Below are 15616 nucleotides of genomic sequence, written 5' to 3' on the forward strand. Positions count from 1 at the left end.
TTGCTTGAAAACAAGCGATGTATCAGTTCGATCGTACCCCCATACTAGCCATTTTGAGACTTTCGGAAGAGTTAACGCTCTTAACTGCTTGGTTTCGAAGATTAAAATTTTTATTTTTAATATCGCATAGAACTAACGTGCAGCCCCTATACGTTATGTTTAAAAAAAATATATAAAATTTTTTTTCAAAATGGCGGCTATCGTAAAAATTCAAAGTGTCATAACTTTGCTAAATAAAATCCTACTAAAAAATGTCGTATGCAAAAAGTGTTTGGAATTTTAATTTGCATATAAAAGCAATTTTTAATTATTTTTTTTTTAATAAAAACCGAGTCTTACTATATTATGACCGAGACCTCGAACGAGCTTTTATGCGACTCTGCATACAGTTAACGCTCGTATGAAGCTTATATTGAAGAAATTGACTTGAATTTTTTATACCAAATAGAGCTTTCAACTATACTTACGATACTATACAAAAAAATTAAAAATTAAAAAATAAAAGTATTTTTTTTTCAAAACACGTTTAGTGTGATGAGTCGATCGACCCACCATACATACGCTCATAAGATTTTCAATATAGTTAAGGTCAGTGTGAGCTTATTTATACATATTTGAATTTCAAAATTTTGTGACAGTATAGAATTCTTAAGCATCCTGTGTATGTTTGTTAGCAAAATCCATTTTGTCAATTTTTTGCAAAATGGCGACAAGTATTAAAATTCAATCACTTATTACTCAGTAGTGTTCAATTTTGTCATAAAGGTCTCTATACATGAAATGTTGAGAAGCCTAAAGCTCATCTAAGTAAAATATAAAAAATATATATTTTTGCTTGAAAACAAGCGATGTATCAGTTCGATCGTACCCCCATACTAGCCATTTTGAGACTTTCGGAAGAGTTAACGCTCTTAACTGCTTGGTTTCGAAGATTAAAATTTTAATTTTTAATATCGCATAGAACTAACGTGCAGCCCCTATACGTTATGTTTAAAAAAAATATATAAAAATTTTTTTCAAAATGGCGGCTATCGTAAAAATTCAAAGTGTCATAACTTTGCTAAATCAAATCCTACTGAAAAATGTCGTATGCAAAAAGTGTTTGGAATTTTATTTTGCATATAAAAGCAATTTTTAATTATTTTTTTTTTAATAAAAACCGAGTCTTACCATATATTGACCGAGACCTCGAACGAGCTTTTATGCGACTCTGCATACAGTTAACGCTCGTATGAAGCTTCTATTTAAGAAATTGACTTGAATTTTTTATACCAAATAGAGCTTTCAACTATACTTACGATACTATACAAAAAAATTAAAAATTAAAAAATAAAAGTATTTTTTTTTCAAAACACGTTTAGTGTGATGAGTCGATCGACCCACCATACATACGCTCATAAGATTTTCAATATAGTTAAGGTCAGTGTGAGCTTATTTATACATATTTGAATTTCAAAATTTTGTGACAGTATAGAATTCTTAAGCATCCTGTGTATGTTTGTTAGCAAAATCCATTTTGTCAATTTTTTGCAAAATGGCGACAAGTATTAAAATTCAATCACTTATTACTCAGTAGTGTTCAATTTTGTCAAAAAGGTCTTTATACATGAAATGTTGAGAAGCCTAAAGCTCATCTAAGTAAAATATAAAGAATATATATTTTTGCTTGAAAACAAGCGATGTATCAGTTCGATCGTACCCCCATACTAGCCATTTTGAGACTTTCGGAAGAGTTAACGCTCTTAACTGCTTGGTTTCATAGATTAAAATTTTAATTTTTAATATCGCATAGAACTAACGTGCAGCCCCTATACGTTATGTTTAAAAAAAATATATAAAATTTTTTTTTAACATGGCGGCTATCGTAAAAATTCAAAGTGTCATAACTTTGCTAAATCAAATCCTACTGAAAAATGTCGTATGCAAAAAGTGTTTGGAATTTTATTTTGCATATAAAAGCAATTTTTAATTATTTTTTTTTTAATAAAAACCGAGTCTTACTATATATTGACCGAGACCTCGAACGAGCTTTTATGCGACTCTGCATACAGTTAACGCTCGTATGAAGCTTCTATTTAAGAAATTGACTTGAATTTTTTATACCAAATAGAGCTTTCAACTATACTTACGATACTATACAAAAAAATTAAAAATTAAAAAATAAAAGTATTTTTTTTTCAAAACACGTTTAGTGTGATGAGTCGATCGACCCACCATACATACGCTCATAAGATTTTCAATATAGTTAAGGTCAGTGTGAGCTTATTTATACATATTTGAATTTCAAAATTTTGTGACAGTATAGAATTCTTAAGCATCCTGTGTATGTTTGTTAGCAAAATCCATTTTGTCAATTTTTTGCAAAATGGCGACAAGTATTAAAATTCAATCACTTATTACTCAGTAGTGTTCAATTTTGTCAGAAAGGTCTCTATACATGAAATGTTGAGAAGCCTAAAGCTCATCTAAGTAAAATATAAAAAATATATATTTTTGCTTGAAAACAAGCGATGTATCAGTTCGATCGTACCCCCATACTAGCCATTTTGAGACTTTCGGAAGAGTTAACGCTCTTAACTGCTTGGTTTCGAAGATTAAAATTTTAATTTTTAATATCGCATAGAACTAACGTGCAGCCCCTATACGTTATGTTTAAAAAAAATATATAAAATTTTTTTTCAAAATGGCGGCTATCGTAAAAATTCAAAGTGTCATAACTTTGCTAAATCAAATCCTACTAAAAAATGTCGTATGCAAAAAGTGTTTGAAATTTTATTTTGCATATAAAAGCAATTTTTAATTATTTTTTTTTTAATAAAAACCGAGTCTTACCATATATTGACCGAGACCTCGAACGAGCTTTTATGCGACTCTGCATACAGTTAACGCTCGTATGAAGCTTCTATTTAAGAAATTGACTTGAATTTTTTATACCAAATAGAGCTTTCAACTATACTTACGATACTATACAAAAAAATTAAAAATTAAAAAATAAAAGTTTTTTTTTTCAAAACACGTTTAGTGTGATGAGTCGATCGACCCACCATACATACGCCCATAAGATTTTCAATATAGTTAAGGTCAGTGTGAGCCTATTAATACATATTTGAATTTCAAAATTTTGTGACAGTATAGAATTCTTAAGCATCCTGTGTATGTTTGTTAGCAAAATCCATTTTGTCATTTTTTTGCAAAATGGCGACAAGTATTAAAATTCAATCACTTATTACTCAGTAGTGTTCAATTTTGTCAAAAAGGTCTCTATACATGAAATGTTGAGAAGCCTAAAGCTCATCTAAGTAAAATATAAAAAATATATATTTTTGCTTGAAAACAAGCGATGTATCAGTTCGATCGTACCCCCATACTAGCCATTTTGAGACTTTCGGAAGAGTTTACGCTCTTAACTGCTTGGTTTCGAAGATTAAAATTTTAATTTTTAATATCGCATAGAACTAACGTGCAGCCCCTATACGTTATGTTTAAAAAAAATATATAAAATTTTTTTTCAAAATGGCGGCTATCGTAAAAATTCAAAGTGTCATAACTTTGCTAAATCAAATCCTACTGAAAAATGTCGTATGCAAAAAGTGTTTGGAATTTTATTTTGCATATAAAAGCAATTTTTAATTATTTTTTTTTTAATAAAAACCGAGTCTTACCATATATTGACCGAGACCTCGAACGAGCTTTTATGCGACTCTGCATACAGTTAACGCTCGTATGAAGCTTCTATTTAAGAAATTGACTTGAATTTTTTATACCAAATAGAGCTTTCAACTATACTTACGATACTATACAAAAAAATTAAAAATTAAAAAATAAAAGTATTTTTTTTTCAAAACACGTTTAGTGTGATGAGTCGATCGACCCACCATACATACGCTCATAAGATTTTCAATATAGTTAAGGTCAGTGTGAGCTTATTTATACATATTTGAATTTCAAAATTTTGTGACAGTATAGAATTCTTAAGCATCCTGTGTATGTTTGTTAGCAAAATCCATTTTGTCAATTTTTTGCAAAATGGCGACAAGTATTAAAATTCAATCACTTATTACTCAGTAGTGTTCAATTTTGTCAAAAAGGTCTCTATACATGAAATGTTGAGAAGCCTAAAGCTCATCTAAGTAAAATATAAAAAATATATATTTTTGCTTGAAAACAAGCGATGTATCAGTTCGATCGTACCCCCATACTAGCCATTTTGAGACTTTCGGAAGAGTTAACGCTCTTAACTGCTTGGTTTCGAAAATTAAAATTTTAATTTTTAATATCGCATAGAACTAACGTGCAGCCCCTATACGTTATGTTTAAAAAAAATATATAAAATTTTTTTTCAAAATGGCGGCTATCGTAAAAATTCAAAGTGTCATAACTTTGCTAAATCAAATCCTACTGAAAAATGTCGTATGCAAAAAGTGTTTGGAATTTTATTTTGCATATAAAAGCAATTTTTAATTATTTTTTTTTTAATAAAAACCGAGTCTTACCATATATTGACCGAGACCTCGAACGAGCTTTTATGCGACTCTGCATACAGTTAACGCTCGTATGAAGCTTCTATTCAAGAAATTGACTTGAATTTTTTATACCAAATAGAGCTTTCAACTATACTTACGATACTGTACAAAAAAATTAAAAATTAAAAAATAAAAGTATTTTTTTTTCAAAACACGTTTAGTGTGATGAGTCGATCGACCCACCATACATACGCTCATAAGATTTTCAATATAGTTAAGGTCAGTGTGAGCTTATTTATACATATTTGAATTTCAAAATTTTGTGACAGTATAGAATTCTTAAGCATCCTGTGTATGTTTGTTAGCAAAATCCATTTTGTCAATTTTTTGCAAAATGGCGACAAGTATTAAAATTCAATCACTTATTACTCAGTAGTGTTCAATTTTGTCAAAAAGGTCTCTATACATGAAATGTTGAGAAGCCTAAAGCTCATCTAAGTAAAATATAAAAAATATATATTTTTGCTTGAAAACAAGCGATGTATCAGTTCGATCGTACCCCCATACTAGCCATTTTGAGACTTTCGGAAGAGTTAACGCTCTTAACTGCTTGGTTTTAAAGATTAAAATTTTAATTTTTAATATCGCATAAAACTAACGTGCAGCCCCTATACGTTATGTTTAAAAAAAATATATAAATTTTTTTTTCAAAATGGCGGCTATCGTAAAAATTCAAAGTGTCATAACTTTGCTAAATCAAATCCTACTGAAAAATGTCGTATGCAAAAAGTGTTTGGAATTTTATTTGGCATATAAAAGCAATTTTTAATTATTTTTTTTTTAATAAAAACCGAGTCTTACCATATATTGACCGAGACCTCGAACGAGCTTTTATGCGACTCTGCATACAGTTAACGCTCGTATGAAGCTTCTATTTAAGAAATTGACTTGAATTTTTTATACCAAATAGAGCTTTCAACTATACTTACGATACTATACAAAAAAATTAAAAATTTAAAAATAAAAGTATTTTTTTTTCAAAACACGTTTAGTGTGATGAGTCGATCGACCCACCATACATACGCTCATAAGATTTTCAATATAGTTAAGGTCAGTGTGAGCTTATTTATACATATTTGAATTTCAAAATTTTGTGACAGTATAGAATTCTTAAGCATCCTGTGTATGTTTGTTAGCAAAATCCATTTTGTCAATTTTTTGCAAAATGGCGACAAGTATTAAAATTCAATCACTTATTACTCAGTAGTGTTCAATTTTGTCAAAAAGGTCTCTATACATGAAATGTTGAGAAGCCTAAAGCTCATCTAAGTAAAATATAAAAAATATATATTTTTGCTTGAAAACAAGCGATGTATCAGTTCGATCGTACCCCCATACTAGCCATTTTGAGACTTTCGGAAGAGTTAACGCTCTTAACTGCTTGGTTTCGAAGATTAAAATTTTAATTTTTAATATCGCATAGAACTAACGTGCAGCCCCTATACGTTATGTTTAAAAAAAATATATAAAATTTTTTTTCAAAATGGCGGCTATCGTAAAAATTCAAAGTGTCATAACTTTGCTAAATCAAATCCTACTGAAAAATGTCGTATGCAAAAAGTGTTTGGAATTTTATTTTGCATATAAAAGCAATTTTTAATTATTTTTTTTTTAATAAAAACCGAGTCTTACCATATATTGACCGAGACCTCGAACGAGCTTTTATGCGACTCTGCATACAGTTAACGCTCGTATGAAGCTTCTATTTAAGAAATTGACTTGAATTTTTTATGCCAAATAGAGCTTTCAACTATACTTACGATACTATACAAAAAAATTAAAAATTAAAAAATAAAAGTATTTTTTTTTCAAAACACGTTTAGTGTGATGAGTCGATCGACCCACCATACATACGCTCATAAGATTTTCAATATAGTTAAGGTCAGTGTGAGCTTATTTATACATATTTGAATTTCAAAATTTTGTGACAGTATAGAATTCTTAAGCATCCTGTGTATGTTTGTTAGCAAAATCCATTTTGTCAATTTTTTGCAAAATGGCGACAAGTATTAAAATTCAATCACTTATTACTCAGTAGTGTTCAATTTTGTCAAAAAGGTCTCTATACATGAAATGTTGAGAAGCCTAAAGCTCATCTAAGTAAAATATAAAAAATATATATTTTTGCTTGAAAACAAGCGATGTATCAGTTCGATCGTACCCCCATACTAGCCATTTTGAGACTTTCGGAAGAGTTAACGCTCTTAACTGCTTGGTTTCGAAGATTAAAATTTTAATTTTTAATATCGCATAGAACTAACGTGCAGCCCCTATACGTTATGTTTAAAAAAAATATATAAATTTTTTTTTCAAAATGGCGGCTATCGTAAAAATTCAAAGTGTCATAACTTTGCTAAATCAAATCCTACTGAAAAATGTCGTATGCAAAAAGTGTTTGGAATTTTATTTTGCATATAAAAGCAATTTTTAATTATTTTTTTAATAAAAACCGAGTCTTACCATATATTGACCGAGACCTCGAACGAGCTTTTATGCGACTCTGCATACAGTTAACGCTCGTATGAAGCTTCTATTTAAGAAATTGACTTGAATTTTTTATACCAAATAGAGCTTTCAACTATACTTACGATACTATACAAAAAAATTAAAAATTAAAAAATAAAAGTATTTTTTTTTCAAAACACGTTTAGTGTGATGAGTCGATCGACCCACCATACATACGCTCATAAGATTTTCAATATAGTTAAGGTCAGTGTGAGCTTATTTATACATATTTGAATTTCAAAATTTTGTGACAGTATAGAATTCTTAAGCATCCTGTGTATGTTTGTTAGCAAAATCCATTTTGTCAATTTTTTGCAAAATGGCGACAAGTATTAAAATTCAATCACTTATTACTCAGTAGTGTTCAATTTTGTCAAAAAGGTCTCTATACATGAAATGTTGAGAAGCCTAAAGCTCATCTAAGTAAAATATAAAAAATATATATTTTTGCTTGAAAACAAGCGATGTATCAGTTCGATCGTACCCCCATACTAGCCATTTTGAGACTTTCGGAAGAGTTAACGCTCTTAACTGCTTGGTTTCGAAGATTAAAATTTTAATTTTTAATATCGCATAGAACTAACGTGCAGCCCCTATACGTTATGTTTAAAAAAAATATATAAAATTTTTTTTCAAAATGGCGGCTATCGTAAAAATTCAAAGTGTCATAACTTTGCTAAATCAAATCCTACTGAAAAATGTCGTATGCAAAAAGTGTTTGGAATTTTATTTTGCATATAAAAGCAATTTTTAATTATTTTTTTTTTAATAAAAACCGAGTCTTACCATATATTGACCGAGACCTCGAACGAGCTTTTATGCGACTCTGCATACAGTTAACGCTCGTATGAAGCTTCTATTTAAGAAATTGACTTGAATTTTTTATACCAAATAGAGCTTTCAACTATACTTACGATACTGTACAAAAAAATTAAAAATTAAAAAATAAAAGTATTTTTTTTTCAAAACACGTTTAGTGTGATGAGTCGATCGACCCACCATACATACGCTCATAAGATTTTCAATATGGTTAAGGTCAGTGTGAGCTTATTTATACATATTTGAATTTCAAAATTTTGTGACAGTATAGAATTCTTAAGCATCCTGTGTATGTTTGTTAGCAAAATCCATTTTGTCAATTTTTTGCAAAATGGCGACAAGTATTAAAATTCAATCACTTATTACTCAGTAGTGTTGAATTTTGTCAAAAAGGTCTCTATACATGAAATGTTGAGAAGCCTAAAGCTCATCTAAGTAAAATATAAAAAATATATATTTTTGCTTGAAAACAAGCGATGTATCAGTTCGATCGTACCCCCATACTAGCCATTTTGAGACTTTCGGAAGAGTTAACGCTCTTAACTGCTTGGTTTCGAAGATTAAAATTTTAATTTTTAATATCGCATAGAACTAACGTGCAGCCCCTATACGTTATGTTTAAAAAAAATATATAAAATTTTTTTTCAAAATGGCGGCTATCGTAAAAATTCAAAGTGTCATAACTTTGCTAAATCTAATCCTACTAAAAAATGTCGTATGCAAAAAGTGTTTGGAATTTTATTTTGCATATAAAAGCAATTTTTAATTATTTTTTTTTTAATAAAAACCGAGTCTTACCATATATTGACCGAGACCTCGAACGAGCTTTTATGCGACTCTGCATACAGTTAACGCTCGTATGAAGCTTCTATTTAAGAAATTGACTTGAATTTTTTATACCAAATAGAGCTTTCAACTATACTTACGATACTATACAAAAAAATTAAAAATTAAAAAATAAAAGTATTTTTTTTTCAAAACACGTTTAGTGTGATGAGTCGATCGACCCACCATACATACGCTCATAAGATTTTCAATATAGTTAAGGTCAGTGTGAGCTTATTTATACATATTTGAATTTCAAAATTTTGTGACAGTATAGAATTCTTAAGCATCCTGTGTATGTTTGTTAGCAAAATCCATTTTGTCAATTTTTTGCAAAATGGCGACAAGTATTAAAATTCAATCACTTATTACTCAGTAGTGTTCAATTTTGTCAAAAAGGTCTCTATACATGAAATGTTGAGAAGCCTAAAGCTCATCTAAGTAAAATATAAAAAATATATATTTTTGCTTGAAAACAAGCGATGTATCAGTTCGATCGTACCCCCATACTAGCCATTTTGAGACTTTCGGAAGAGTTAACGCTCTTAACTGCTTGGTTTCGAAGATTAAAATTTTAATTTTTAATATCGCATAGAACTAACGTGCAGCCCCTATACGTTATGTTTAAAAAAAATATATAAATTTTTTTTTCAAAATGGCGGCTATCGTAAAAATTCAAAGTGTCATAACTTTGCTAAATCAAATCTTACTGAAAAATGTCGTATGCAAAAAGTGTTTGGAATTTTATTTTGCATATAAAAGCAATTTTTAATTATTTTTTTTTTAATAAAAACCGAGTCTTACCATATATTGACCGAGACCTCGAACGAGCTTTTATGCGACTCTGCATACAGGTAACGCTCGTATGAAGCTTCTATTTAAGAAATTGACTTGAATTTTTTATACCAAATAGAGCTTTCAACTATACTTACGATACTATACAAAAAAATTAAAAATTAAAAAATAAAAGTATTTTTTTTTCAAAACACGTTTAGTGTGATGAGTCGATCGACCCACCATACATACGCTCATAAGATTTTCAATATAGTTAAGGTCAGTGTGAGCTTATTTATACATATTTGAATTTCAAAATTTTGTGACAGTATAGAATTCTTAAGCATCCTGTGTATGTTTGTTAGCAAAATCCATTTTGTCAATTTTTTGCAAAATGGCGACAAGTATTAAAATTCAATCACTTATTACTCAGTAGTGTTCAATTTTGTCAAAAAGGTCTCTATACATGAAATGTTGAGAAGCCTAAAGCTCATCTAAGTAAAATATAAAAAATATATATTTTTGCTTGAAAACAAGCGATGTATCAGTTCGATCGTACCCCCATACTAGCCATTTTGAGACTTTCGGAAGAGTTAACGCTCTTAACTGCTTGGTTTCGAAGATTAAAATTTTAATTTTTAATATCGCATAGAACTAACGTGCAGCCCCTATACGTTATGTTTAAAAAAAATATATAAAATTTTTTTTCAAAATGGCGGCTATCGTGAAAATTCAAAGTGTCATAACTTTGCTAAATCAAATCCTACTGAAAAATGTCGTATGCAAAAAGTGTTTGGAATTTTATTTTGCATATAAAAGCAATTTTTAATTATTTTTTTTTTAATAAAAACCGAGTCTTACCATATATTGACCGAGACCTCGAACGAGCTTTTATGCGACTCTGCATACAGTTAACGCTCGTATGAAGCTTCTATTTAAGAAATTGACTTGAATTTTTTATACCAAATAGAGCTTTCAACTATACTTACGATACTGTACAAAAAAATTAAAAATTAAAAAATAAAAGTATTTTTTTTTCAAAACACGTTTAGTGTGATGAGTCGATCGACCCACCATACATACGCTCATAAGATTTTCAATATAGTTAAGGTCAGTGTGAGCTTATTTATACATATTTGAATTTCAAAATTTTGTGACAGTATAGAATTTTTAAGCATCCTGTGTATGTTTGTTAGCAAAATCCATTTTGTCAATTTTTTGCAAAATGGCGACAAGTATTAAAATTCAATCACTTATTACTCAGTAGTGTTCAATTTTGTCAAAAAGGTCTCTATACATGAAATGTTGAGAAGCCTAAAGCTCATCTAAGTAAAATATAAAAAATATATATTTTTGCTTGAAAACAAGCGATGTATCAGTTCGATCGTACCCCCATACTAGCCATTTTGAGACTTTCGGAAGAGTTAACGCTCTTAACTGCTTGGTTTCGAAGATTAAAATTTTAATTTTTAATATCGCATAGAACTAACGTGCAGCCCCTATACGTTATGTTTAAAAAAAATATATAATTTTTTTTTTCAAAATGGCGGCTATCGTAAAAATTCAAAGTGTCATAACTTTGCTAAATCAAATCCTACTGAAAAATGTCGTATGCAAAAAGTGTTTGGAATTTTATTTTGCATATAAAAGCAATTTTTAATTATTTTTTTTTTAATAAAAACCGAGTCTTACCATATATTGACCGAGACCTCGAACGAGCTTTTATGCGACTCTGCATACAGGTAACGCTCGTATGAAGCTTCTATTTAAGAAATTGACTTGAATTTTTTATACCAAATAGAGCTTTCAACTATACTTACGATACTATACAAAAAAATTAAAAATTAAAAAATAAAAGTATTTTTTTTTCAAAACACGTTTAGTGTGATGAGTCGATCGACCCACCATACATACGCTCATAAGATTTTCAATATAGTTAAGGTCAGTGTGAGCTTATTTATACATATTTGAATTTCAAAATTTTGTGACAGTATAGAATTCTTAAGCATCCTGTGTATGTTTGTTAGCAAAATCCATTTTGTCAATTTTTTGCAAAATGGCGACAAGTATTAAAATTCAATCACTTATTACTCAGTAGTGTTCAATTTTGTCAAAAAGGTCTCTATACATGAAATGTTGAGAAGCCTAAAGCTCATCTAAGTAAAATATAAAAAATATATATTTTTGCTTGAAAACAAGCGATGTATCAGTTCGATCGTACCCCCATACTAGCCATTTTGAGACTTTCGGAAGAGTTAACGCTCTTAACTGCTTGGTTTCGAAGATTAAAATTTTAATTTTTAATATCGCATAGAACTAACGTGCAGCCCCTATACGTTATGTTTAAAAAAAATATATAAAATTTTTTTTCAAAATGGCGGCTATCGTGAAAATTCAAAGTGTCATAACTTTGCTAAATCAAATCCTACTGAAAAATGTCGTATGCAAAAAGTGTTTGGAATTTTATTTTGCATATAAAAGCAATTTTTAATTATTTTTTTTTTAATAAAAACCGAGTCTTACCATATATTGACCGAGACCTCGAACGAGCTTTTATGCGACTCTGCATACAGTTAACGCTCGTATGAAGCTTCTATTTAAGAAATTGACTTGAATTTTTTATACAAAATAGAGCTTTCAACTATACTTACGATACTGTACAAAAAAATTAAAAATTAAAAAATAAAAGTATTTTTTTTTCAAAACACGTTTAGTGTGATGAGTCGATCGACCCACCATACATACGCTCATAAGATTTTCAATATAGTTAAGGTCAGTGTGAGCTTATTTATACATATTTGAATTTCAAAATTTTGTGACAGTATAGAATTCTTAAGCATCCTGTGTATGTTTGTTAGCAAAATCCATTTTGTCAATTTTTTGCAAAATGGCGACAAGTATTAAAATTCAATCACTTATTACTCAGTATTGTTCAATTTTGTCAAAAAGGTCTCTATACATGAAATGTTGAGAAGCCTAAAGCTCATCTAAGTAAAATATAAAAAATATATATTTTTGCTTGAAAACAAGCGATGTATCAGTTCGATCGTACCCCCATACTAGCCATTTTGAGACTTTCGGAAGAGTTAACGCTCTTAACTGCTTGGTTTCGAAGATTAAAATTTTAATTTTTAATATCGCATAGAACTAACGTGCAGCCCCTATACGTTATGTTTAAAAAAAATATATAAAATTTTTTTTCAAAATGGCGGCTATCGTAAAAATTCAAAGTGTCATAACTTTGCTAAATCAAATCCTACTGAAAAATGTCGTATGCAAAAAGTGTTTGGAATTTTATTTTGCATATAAAAGCAATTTTTAATTATTTTTTTAATAAAAACCGAGTCTTACCATATATTGACCGAGACCTCGAACGAGCTTTTATGCGACTCTGCATACAGTTAACGCTCGTATGAAGCTTCTATTTAAGAAATTGACTTGAATTTTTTATACCAAATAGAGCTTTCAACTATACTTACGATACTATACAAAAAAATTAAAAATTAAAAAATAAAAGTATTTTTTTTTCAAAACACGTTTAGTGTGATGAGTCGATCGACCCACCATACATACGCTCATAAGATTTTCAATATAGTTAAGGTCAGTGTGAGCTTATTTATACATATTTGAATTTCAAAATTTTGTGACAGTATAGAATTCTTAAGCATCCTGTGTATGTTTGTTAGCAAAATCCATTTTGTCAATAGTTTGCAAAATGGCGACAAGTATTAAAATTCAATCACTTATTACTCAGTAGTGTTCAATTTTGTCAAAAAGGTCTCTATACATGAAATGTTGAGAAGCCTAAAGCTCATCTAAGTAAAATATAAAAAATATATATTTTTGCTTGAAAACAAGCGATGTATCAGTTCGATCGTACCCCCATACTAGCCATTTTGAGACTTTCGGAAGAGTTAACGCTCTTAACTGCTTGGTTTCGAAGATTAAAATTTTAATTTTTAATATCGCATAGAACTAACGTGCAGCCCCTATACGTTATGTTTAAAAAAAATATATAAAATTTTTTTTCAAAATGGCGGCTATCGTAAAAATTCAAAGTGTCATAACTTTGCTAAATCAAATCCTACTGAAAAATGTCGTATGCAAAAAGTGTTTGGAATTTTATTTTGCATATAAAAGCAATTTTTAATTATTTTTTTTTTAATAAAAACCGAGTCTTACCATATATTGACCGAGACCTCGAACGAGCTTTTATGCGACTCTGCATACAGTTAACGCTCGTATGAAGCTTCTATTTAAGAAATTGACTTGAATTTTTTATACCAAATAGAGTTTTCAACTATACTTACGATACTATACAAAAAAATTAAAAATTAAAAAATAAAAGTATTTTTTTTTCAAAACACGTTTAGTGTGATGAGTCGATCGACCCACCATACATACGCTCATAAGATTTTCAATATAGTTTAGGTCAGTGTGAGCTTATTTATACATATTTGAATTTCAAAATTTTGTGACAGTATAGAATTCTTAAGCATCCTGTGTATGTTTGTTAGCAAAATCCATTTTGTCAATTTTTTGCAAAATGGCGACAAGTATTAAAATTCAATCACTTATTACTCAGTAGTGTTCAATTTTGTCAAAAAGGTCTCTATACATGAAATGTTGAGAAGCCTAAAGCTCATCTAAGTAAAATATAAAAAATATATATTTTTGCTTGAAAACAAGCGATGTATCAGTTCGATCGTACCCCCATACTAGCCATTTTGAGACTTTCGGAAGAGTTAACGCTCTTAACTGCTTGGTTTCGAAGATTAAAATTTTAATTTTTAATATCGCATAGAACTAACGTGCAGCCCCTATACGTTATGTTTAAAAAAAATATATAAAATTTTTTTTCAAAATGGCGGCTATCGTAAAAATTCAAAGTGTCATAACTTTGCTAAATCAAATCCTACTGAAAAATGTCGTATGCAAAAAGTGTTTGGAATTTTATTTTGCATATAAAAGCAATTTTTAATTATTTTTTTTTTAATAAAAACCGAGTCTTACCATATATTGACCGAGACCTCGAACGAGCTTTTATGCGACTCTGCATACAGTTAACGCTCGTATGAAGCTTCTATTTAAGAAATTGACTTGAATTTTTTATACCAAATAGAGCTTTCAACTATACTTACGATACTATACAAAAAAATTAAAAATTAAAAAATAAAAGTATTTTTTTTTCAAAACACGTTTAGTGTGATGAGTCGATCGACCCACCATACATACGCTCATAAGATTTTCAATATAGTTAAGGTCAGTGTGAGCTTATTTATACATATTTGAATTTCAAAATTTTGTGACAGTATAGAATTCTTAAGCATCCTGTGTATGTTTGTTAGCAAAATCCATTTTGTCAATTTTTTGCAAAATGGCGACAAGTATTAAAATTCAATCACTTATTACTCAGTAGTGTTCAATTTTGTCAAAAAGGTCTCTATACATGAAATGTTGAGAAGCCTAAAGCTCATCTAAGTAAAATATAAAAAATATATATTTTTGCCTGAAAACAAGCGATGTATCAGTTCGATCGTACCCCCATACTAGCCATTTTGAGACTTTCGGAAGAGTTAACGCTCTTAACTGCTTGGTTTCGAAGATTAAAATTTTAATTTTTAATATCGCATAGAACTAACGTGCAGCCCCTATACGTTATGTTTAAAAAAAATATATAAATTTTTTTTTCAAAATGGCGGCTATCGTAAAAATTCAAAGTGTCATAACTTTGCTAAATCAAATCTTACTGAAAAATGTCGTATGCAAAAAGTGTTTGGAATTTTATTTTGCATATAAAAGCAATTTTTAATTATTTTTTTTTTAATAAAAACCGAGTCTTACCATATATTGACCGAGACCTCGAACGAGCTTTTATGCGACTCTGCATACAGTTAACGCTCGTATGAAGCTTCTATTTAAGAAATTGACTTGAATTTTTTATACCAAATAGAGCTTTCAACTATACTTACGATACTGTACAAAAAAATTAAAAATTAAAAAATAAAAGTATTTTTTTTTCAAAACACGTTTAGTGTGATTAGTCGATCGACCCACCATACATACGCTCATAAGATTTTCAATATAGTTAAGGTCAGTGTGAGCTTATTTATACATATTTGAATTTCAAAATTTTGTGACAGTATAGAATTCTTAAGCATCCTGTGTAT

This window comes from Plectrocnemia conspersa, unplaced genomic scaffold, assembly GCF_051122295.1.
Source record: "Plectrocnemia conspersa isolate PC_06_02 unplaced genomic scaffold, ASM5112229v1 ptg000014l, whole genome shotgun sequence".
Lineage (NCBI taxonomy): Eukaryota > Metazoa > Arthropoda > Insecta > Trichoptera > Polycentropodidae > Plectrocnemia > Plectrocnemia conspersa.